The sequence below is a fragment of the Chionomys nivalis genome, chromosome 1, assembly GCF_950005125.1.
Source record: "Chionomys nivalis chromosome 1, mChiNiv1.1, whole genome shotgun sequence".
Classification (NCBI taxonomy): domain Eukaryota; kingdom Metazoa; phylum Chordata; class Mammalia; order Rodentia; family Cricetidae; genus Chionomys; species Chionomys nivalis.
The window spans coordinates 148,403,023-148,413,360 of record NC_080086.1 but is presented as its reverse complement, the minus strand read 5'-3'; positions in this window follow the sequence as shown (position 1 = coordinate 148,413,360).

Below are 10,338 nucleotides of genomic sequence, written 5' to 3'. Positions count from 1 at the left end.
ACATATAGTCATCCTCCTGGATATTAACCTTCATCAGGCGATGAAAGGAGACAGAGACAGAGACCCACATTGGAGCACCGGACTGAAATCCCAAGGTCCAAATCAGGAGCAGAAGGAGAGAGCACAAGCAAGGAACTCAGGACTGCGAGGGGTGCACCCACACACTGAGACAATGGGGATGTTCTATCGGGAACTCACCAAGGCCAGCTGGCCTGGGTGTGAAAGAGCATGGGATAAAACCGGACTCGCTGAACATAGTGGACAATGAGGACTGCTGAGAAATCAAGAACAATGGCACTGGGTTTTGATCCTACTGCACGTACTGGCTTTGTGGGAGCCTAGGCTGTTTGGATGCTCACCTTACTAGACCTGGAAGGAAGTGGGGGGTCCTTAGACTTCCCACAGGGCAGGGAACCCTGACCGATCTTAGCTCTTAGGGTTGACAATAGAGGGGTAGTTGATTGGGGGAGGGGGAGGGAAATGGGAGGCGGTGGCGGGGAGGAGACAGAAATCTTTAATAAATAAATAAATTTTAAAAAAAAGCTGGACCTGGTAGCATAGGTCTTTAACACCACCGCTAGAGAGACAGAGACATGCATATCTCTGTGGGGTTTAGGGCCTCTCTAGTCTGTATAATGAATTCTAGGCCAGTCAGAGATACATAAGACACACAGTCTTGTCACACACACAAAAAATCTTAATAACACAAGGGGGAACTCAGCTGAACAAGGACCTGAGTTCAAATCTGCAGAAAACATGTTAACTCCAGCACTATCAGGAGGCAGTTTTGGCAATCAGTGGGGCTTGTGCTCTGTGTCACGGCAAAAAGACAGAGAGTGATAGAGGACACTCAGGGTCCTCCTCTGGCCTCCACACACCAGTGCCTCTGAGCACACACACATACACACCACATACATCACCACACTGCCACACATTTACACACACACACACTGAAGGAAGGCAATAGCAACCACAGTGGATGGCTATTGAAGAAAGACACCGACGTTGACCTCTAGTCCCCGTACACAAACCATGCACTTTCAAATATGACACACCAAAAAGAATTGAGGGCACGTGCGAAAGGAAAGAGCCCCTCATCTCATGGCTGACATAGATTACTCACAGCTCTATGGCAGAGGCACGTGAGTACATTTCTCTTTTCTCATCTGCGGCTGATTCTCTCCAAGTGCATCTTTCCTGTTGTGAATCAGGCTTTACTCTGATTGCCCTGACATTCTTTCTTGCAGTCCCAACAAGCCGTGATCCCAGCTGCACATGCTCAGAGGCCCCAAGCAGTGATCCCAGCCACACATGCACAGAGGCCTGAGGCTCTGCAGCTCTGGATTCCTCCTGGTTTCCCAGCTGCCTAGCGATCAACCTTCCCGGTTTCCCATGACCTGTGAGTTTTGAATGACAAACAATTGCCTTCAAAGATTAGTTCATAGCACATCAAGTTTTGTTATAATTATCAGCATCTCAAAAGTTTCAGTGTGTCAAAAAAAAACTTGGCTCCATAACATGCCCCAATCAACTGAGTTTCTCTGACTACAATGTTTTTAAAAAATGCTAAGACAAGAGAATTTGGAAATTTCAAATTTTCAAATTTTCTTTGAGGAATAAGATTTTATTTATGCCGGGCGGTGGTGGCGCACGCCTTTAATCCCAGCACTTGGGAGGCAGAGGCAGGCGAATCTCTGTGAGTTCGAGACCAGCCTGGTCTACAAGAGCTAGTTCCAGGACAGGCTCCAAAAACCACAGAGAAACCCTGTCTCGAAAAACCAAAAAAAAAAAAAAAAAAAAAAAAAAGATTTTATTTATTATTTAAAACATTATTGATTCTCAAGTTAAACATAATCCAAGGGGCCAGGAATGGGTCATGTCTAGTGGAATCGTTGACCAAAGGAGCCCCATGGAAACCCCCAACAACGCAGGTCATTCCCAAGGATATTGGTCTCTCCTGGCAAACTGACAGTGAGACCCTGCTGCTGAAGACAGCACTTACACACCTCATTGAACACAGAGAAGTAAAGCTGGGGCCCAGCCAGAGCCTTCACCATGGTACCCCGCATGTTACCAGAGGAGAAAGGTGACCAGCGCAGTGGCAAACCCTGTGGTCTACAAAGGTGATCTGCCTGTGTGATATGATAGTGCAATAGTGGGAACAGCCAACTGCCAACTGTTTGGGGTTAAGGCCCACTCCACAGATGGAATCCTTCACTGACACTGCTAGGTGTCATGGTTTTTTGTCTAAGAGGCAAGCCACACCCACTCCCTGCTCCCCCCCCCTCCATCTCGGATCTCTTACTGTTCCCTCTTTGCGCGTGCATCTCTCCACTTCCACCCTTTCTTCCCCCCACACTCTCTCTTTCCTCTGAGTAATAAATATTCAATTCTATTCTGTACGATGTGTCTGCCTGTGTCCCTTCTTACCGCCACCTGCTCAGCCGCTCGCTGCTGGGAAACCACACCAGGTGGGACCAGCCTGCTGGGGACTGCTGCCTGCCGCCACATGGCCCACTGCTGTCTCTGCCTTGGGACTGGCTACTCCCAGAGCTCGCTCCCTGCCTAATGCTGCCTGGGACCCGCCAGCATTTTTTTAAAAAAAATCATAAAACTAGGGTACAAGAAGCTGAGGCTGAGCAGGTCAGAGCCCTAGGGGAAACCCATTACTACTGGTCTGCTAAAGCAACATGGCAATAAAACGGCTCCTAAGGATATTCTGCTATACCCATAGCTCAGTGCCCGGCTCAGTCATGATCAAAGAAGATTCCTCTTGCATTAGATGGCAACTAACACAGAGACCTACAGTTGGAATTTTCAGAGCACTCAGTTCTAAGCGGGATCTCTTCATCACTCCCCTCCCATCAGGGCTCAGGGATGTATGCAGAAAAGTAGGCAAAACAGCTGTAAGAGCCAGAGGGGATGGGTGACTCCACGGAAACAGTGTCTTCCAGACACAACAGGACCGATGCACATGTGAACTCACAGAGACTGTGGCAGCATGCATGGGGCCTGCACAAGCCCAAGCTAGACGGGGTCCCAGTGCTGAGAGGGAGAAGTGGACAGGAGCCCCCATCCCTAACCAAGGAGCTATCTCCAATTGACATGCATTTGCAAAGAAATATTAGTTCTCTCCAACGGAGTTTCATTGGTAATATTAACCATTCCCAGCACAAAACAAATTCAAAAGCATGTTTGTAGACTTTTTATCTCATATTGCTTTGTTTGGGCTTTTTTTTTTTGTTTTACTAGACTTTTGTTTGTATATTATGGTTTCTGATTTTTTATTTTTATGAATTGTGTGTGTGTGTGTTTCTTGTGTTTTTCCTTCATTTTATTTTGATTATGCTTTGGGTTTTTTGTTGCTGTTGCTATTTACCAGTTTCCTAAAAAGAGAAAGAAATAAAGGGCATGCAGTTGGGAGGGCAGGTAGGGCAGATTTGGGAGGAGTTGGGGAAGAGAAAACTGTAATCAAAATGTATTGTCTAAAAATTTTTTTCAATAACAAAAAGAACCTTAATCTGTATTTTATCAACTTTCTTCAACTCTTGTTTTTTTATTTATTTATTTACTTTGTGGGTCTGGGTATTTTGTCCATAAGTATGTCTATGAACCGTGTGTATGTGTGATGCAGGAGGGGCCAGACGAGGGTATTGGATTCCCTGGAACCACCATGTGGGTGCTGGGAACTGAACCTGGGTCCTCTGAAAGAGCAGCCAGTGCTCTTAACTGCTGAACCATCTTCTCCAGCCCCATTTTCTTTAACTCTTTGCCTCTCTAAAATCCCATCTCATTAATTATACAAGCATAGCAAAATTGAATAATGTCAAGTCATTTATTTTACTTTAATTTCTTTTAAAGGGATAAAACCTGTATCTATATCCTATTAGAGTGAACTTATTTTCTTGTGTAAAGTATTTTATGTATTGTAATTTTTCTTGTACTCAATAAGCAACCTTTTCTTATTATAAGTTTAGGGAAACTGAATAATGAGTATTGAATTTGAAATCATTATTTCTCCATCCAACAAATATCACCATATACCTGTTTTGGATCCTCAACTATCATCTCTCCTGGACTGTCCCCCATGCTCAGACAATAAGATGAATGAATGTGTTTCTGTGCTGTTACACAAAAGAGCAAGCCGAACACATCCTGTGAGCGCTTCCTGTCACCTAAGCTCCTTCCACAAAACGTGGTACAAGCCAAAGGCGCCCTGGCCAGAGACTGTAGATGCCAGTCCTTAAACCTACAAAACTAAATAAACATTTCTTCCCCCACCCCCCCCCCCAAGACAGGGTTTCTCTGTAGCTTTGGAGCCTGTCCTGGAACTACCTCTTGTAGACCAGGCTGTCCTCAAACTCACAGAGATCCCCCTGCCTCTGCCTCCTGAGTGCTGGGATTAAGGGCATGTAACACCACCGCCCGCCTAAATAAACCTTTCCTTATGAGGCACCAGCCTCAAGTATTTCACTACAGCAACAGAAAGTGGACTGCTATAGTACAGAGTACGACAATGAGGGAAGCAGGCGCAGGGGATAAGATGGAGTGTCACAGTCAGGTAAGTGCCGCCAACGAGGCAGTAGCTTGTGTAGACCCCTGGAAGAAGGAAGAGAAGGAGCCGCCCTGAGGCAGAAAGATCTTTCGCCTATTCCCAACAACGAGGCCATTGTGTTTGGAACGGGTGTGAACAAAGAAGAGACCTCTAGACAATGACGTCCGTGGGAAAGCAAAGCAGATCACAGGGCCTGGCCGAGCCAGCAGAAACACAGCATAAGTTGCAGGTGTCGTTTTAAAATTTCAAGCAGTCAAACTTGAGGAGTAAAAAGAAAGAAGTGCAACTTTAATGACATTATTTTGTTCCAGCCAAGATATTATCATATTAGCAAGGAACAACTGTATTACACTACAAAGCAATGTACTAGTGTGATGGTTTGCATTTTTGGTTTTCTTGCTAAGTCTTTAAGTTTAGCATGGATTTTAAACTCACAGCACAGCTAAATTCAGTCTCCCAACATTTCTGTGAGGGCCAGCCATGATCATCATCATCTAAGTCTGGGTAGAAAGAAAGTTCTTTACTTCCTCCAACCATTATCACCTGGGACTCTGGCCATCGATAAATTTAAATGGAGTCTAGAACCTCAATAGTTTACCCTGAGATATGCCTGGCAGGCCGAGATTACCTGACCCCTACCCATGAGCAGACCATTCAAAGGAATTCCTGGCATTCCAAGCACTGTAGATAGAAACACCTGCCAGCACTTCACCAGGATACCCCTAGACAAATGTCAGCCAATCAGGGGTCCTGAACCTCAGAGACCCCTCACCCCCTACCTTTACTACTATAAAAACCCAATTCTAATGAGCTCGGGGCTCTCCAGTTATTCCAATACATTGGACATGCGGAGAAACCGAGTTTGCAAACTTAATTAAAACTAAGGCTCTTTGTTTTTACATATGGGACTCAGTCTCCTTTGTTGACTTTTGTGGGACCCACAGATTTGGGCATAACAATTTTCAAGTACCCATTACTCACAAATGGCTACTAGCTATCCTAACTGATCAGGCAGTTAAACAAAAATTGTGAAGCTTTTAAAGGGTTTTGGTTTATTTTTATATACCTATAACATTATTAATTATTCATTTTATCATTTAATTTTATTTTTATTTATTACTAATTTATATTCTATATAATTTAAATGATAAAGCCTAGCAATATGAGAAAAAAATGAACTATTATGAATTCATGTTTCCATCACACACTTTAAACAGCAATGTCTGGTCAAGCTTCTGTGTGTGTGTGCGTGTGCGTGTGTGTGTGCCCACGTGCTCATCTCTGTGTGACACTGTGTGTGTAATGTATAAGTATGCACACCACCATACCACAGTACAGAGCATGCGTGGCTGGTCACTTGATTTGATTCCCCCCCTCCCCTTGGGATTAGGAGGCTATACAATACATATGTGCGGATCAGAGACTACTTTGAGAAGCTGGCTCTTGCCTTCCAGCAAGGGTTTCAGGAATTCCTGATCATCAGGGTCATACTACAAGGACTTTCTAGTCAGCCTGGTCAGTGTTGATTCATCTGTATTAGCCAAAATCCAAGCTATTCTAAAGAAATACACTGGCAAGTTTGGAACAGAGGAGTACCTTATCAAAGCCCATGCCACTGCCTAGTGGGAAGAAATTGTGAAGGGCAGGCACGGAGGGAATTAAGATCTGCTGGCCTGGTCTGTCACCTAGTTACACTGGCCTTTAAGAGACAAGCCCTGCCCTCTCCCAACCCCTCCCCTTCTGCCTAGGGAAGCGTCTATCCCACCTCCTCCAGCCCGCACCCTGTCTTTCCCTCTCTCTCCCAAAGAGGTAATCTCTTTCTCTTTCTCTCGGCTCTTCCCCCTTCTCCCCTTTCCCCCTTTCCCTTTCCCTCCATAACCACTAAATAAATAAATAAATACCCACTTTCTCTGCATGTCTATCCGTCTCTGTCTCTCACCCAACAGCTGACCCGCCAAGGTCTCTCATCTGCTGCTTAGCTCCCTGCTTGGGACCTGCTGCCCCTTGTGGCCCACTGCCCACTGCATTACAGGAATATCCAGACAAACTGGCAGCTGTGTATCTTGGGGTGGCGGCTGTCAGGGTGGCGGCTGTCAGGTGAGAACAGGCGGGGCTGACCCTGACAGCTGAAGCTAACCGGAGATACTGATGGATTGGTTATGGACTAAGAGAAGGAAGAGCCATTTATTAAATATGGGAGAGAACCAGCAACTGCTGAACAACAGAGAGTTTGTTTAAATTTAATGCATTAAATTCAAGCCACCCATCCACTACCAAAGTGGGGACAGTAAATTTAAAAGTTGGATTTGTAGAGCCGCAGCTCAGAAAAGAAGTAGCAGCAGGCCGGGCGGTGGTGGCGCACGCCTTTAATCCCAGCACTCGGGAGGCAGAGGCAGGCGGATCTCTGGGAGTTCGAGGCCAGCCTGGTCTACAAGAGCTAGTTCCAGGACAGGCATCAAAACCACAGAGAAACCCTGTCTCGAAAAAAAAAAAAAAAAAGAAACAAATTTGAGAATATAGGCAGCAGTGGGAACCCTGGGCCACCTGTAATCTATTGCTCGAGAGAGAGGAAGATTTTAAGTTCTAGACCAGTTTAGGATACATTCTTATGTCAAACGGCAGGGGAGGGCAGGAGAAGGCAGGCAGATGTGTTTAGGAGGAAATTTATGGAATTGAGAGGAACAGAGAGAGGGTTGGTGCCCCCCCGCCATGTTCATGGCAGGAAGAGGAAACACAGAAGCCCAAAGTGAGTAAGAAAAATTTAAAAATAAAACACAAAGGAAAGTAATGTCACTAAAGATAAGAAAAAGATGTATTTCAGGAAGGAGAAAAAAATAATTCACAAAATTAGAAAATAAACTGAAACAAATCAGCATCTGTTTGGTGACAAAATCCAGACAAAGGGTTATTCTACCAGACCTGGAAGCAAAATTTTGTTGCTCCGCATCTCTGCACAGTACTTTCTTGGAGGCGGCGGGGGGCGGGGGGGGGACACGACAAGCAGGGGAACAGGCTTCAGAATTCTTCCTTCAGCAATCTCATTGTTAACAATATCACAGGTATTTTGAAGCAGGGTACTTTATTATATTGCTACAAATAAACTCTGTTAAAGACAGCAAGCCAGAACATTCAGCATAAAAAGATTTGCAAACATTTGCGATCTCATACTGGCATCTGGGTGAGGGATTTCACACCTATAATCCCAGCAAAGGAGACTGAAGCAGGAAGACAGTGACTATATAGCAGGAATCTATATCCTAAAAAAGAGAGAGAAGGAGAGAACAAAAATATAAAATTCTCCTGTTGTAGATGTATATTGTAGATAGAATCCTAATGTAAAAATTTTAATTTTAAAAGTTACATATTTTATCTGTCTATGCCAACAATGCTTCCACAGGGAATGCTCCTAAAATTCATGGGACTTTCTGGGAGAAATACAGCAATCACCTACCCTCCAACGTCACACAGCACAAGGATGTCTGTGGGACCAGGGAAAGCAGCATCATGGCAGGAGCCTGCAAAGATGGACATGCTGAGGCTTGAGTGGATGGAGCTCAGACACAGGCTAAGAGAACCTCTGCAGGACATAAGAGAAAAGGCCAGTGGTCCAGTTCTCAGCTAGGCGATGGTGGCACATGCCTTTAATTCCAGCAATCGGGAGGCAGAGGCAAGTGAGTCTCTGTTAGTTAGAGGCTAACCTGGTATACAAGAGCTAGTTCCAGGACAGCCAGAGCTGTTACTCAGAGAAACCTTGTCTCAAAAAAAAAAAAAAAAAGAGAGAGAGAGAAGAATGTAAATTTGCACAGCCACTATAAGAATCAATATATAGTTTCCAAAAACATTAATAATAGAAATTACCATGCAATTCTACTCCTGGGTTTATATCCCAAGGAAGTAAAATCAACATATCACATATCTGTGTTTGCATGTTCATTGTCACAACAGCCCAAGGCAAAGAGTTAATCTTAAGTGTCTACCAGTGGATAAACTGATAAAGAAATTATGGTATAAATATAAAATGGAGTAATATCCAGCCCCTGAAAAAAAGAAAAACCCTGTAATATGCAATAACATAGGCAAACCTGGAGAGGAAAACATTTAATTGAGGCTGGCTTACAGGTTCAGAGGTTTAGTCCATCTCATCACAGCATAAAATAGGGTAGCACGCAGACAGACATGGTGCTGGAGAAGGAGCAGAGAGGTCTACATCTGAATTGGCTGGCAGCAAGAAGAGAGAGAGACACTGGGCCTGGCTTGAGTATCTGAAACCTCAAAGCCCTCCCCTGGTGACACACTTCCTACTCCAACAAGGCCACGCCTACTCCAACAAGGCATGTCTCCTAATAGTGCCATTCTCTATGAGCCTCTGTGGGCCATTCCCATTCAAACCACCACAAAAGGTAAGGAAACCAAACAGGCAAAATAAAGTTTCAACACAAACTCACTAACAAGTACAGCCTAAAAAAAAAAAAAAAAAAATCAAGCCGCAAAAGAAAAGAACATGGTAAGATGAGGGTGTGGAGTGGGTCGGGACTAGCTAGAGAGACGTTGCTGAAAGGGTGCCACCCCCATCCATGAGAACTCCCTTCCTGCTTTCTATTCAGCTGCTTTGGTCAAGGTGGCCAGAGGCTTCACGCTGCCAAACCCAGCAGCCAATTCTCTGCCCCTGGCAACCTTGACCAAAGCAGTTAAATGGGCTCAGGGATGGAAAGAAGGGACGGAGGGAGGACGTGGCTGCAGCAGGCCCACAGGTCATCTGTAAGTCTTCCCCTCCACCATGCTCCGACTTCCTGTGTTCACAGCCTTGGGCAATTGTTCTCTTACAGGCCAACAGCATGGTGACATTTAGATGTCACTTTCAGGTTCAGACTGTAAAAGACTGACTTCTGCCCAGGCAGTGGTGGAACACACCTTTAATTCCAGTACAGGCAGACACATCTCTGTGAGTCTGAGCTCAACCTGTTCTACAGAGCGAATTCCAGGGTAGCTAGGGCTACACAGAAAGACCTTGTCTCACCCCCACACCCCAAAAAAAATACTTCCGCCAGTCTGCCTTTTAGCAGATTTCTCAATTTGATGAAGCAAGCTGCCGTGTCAGGAGACCGGCTATTAAGCAGCCTAGGAACCAAAGTCCTCCCAGTCCAAGAGGCCAGCGTGTACAGCCTGCACTGGAGCAGAGCGAGCAGCCCCGGCAAGCACCTCCATGCCACTTTGTGTGGAAGATAAAATGTCGGGGACCAGCCTCGACGAAAATACCTTTCTAGGGTAGAGGCATGGGAATTTAGAAATATAGTAAAGAATACGAAGACATGAATGAAAATAATAAAATGCAGAAACATATAGGATAGTATCAGGAGGGAATTTCCATGAGTACTGAAAATTCTCCCATGTTTCATTTCCAATTGCTTAAAATACCCCTGACCCCAAAAGGTAGGAGTAAGATAAAGACTATATTAACATGATACAAGAAAATGAACAACAGACGAATTGAAGGTCATGGACTATGACCACAGTAAAACTTTCTGTTGCTAGAACAAAGCAAGTCACGCTCACACCCTAGACCAAAACATTCTGTAGGCAAACCACTCCCTGGGTGGAATCCAGAGTTATCTCCATAAAGGAAGATAAAGAGATCCTTAGACTCTTGAAGTTGGAACATCTGCTTCTCTATTCCTGCAGTACAAGGGCTGGCTATTGGCCACACCTGTTGGCAATAACTCTCTGATCTACATCTAGGTGGGACCTTTGTTTAAGGTGAAAGAACAATCACCTTGAAAGAACCA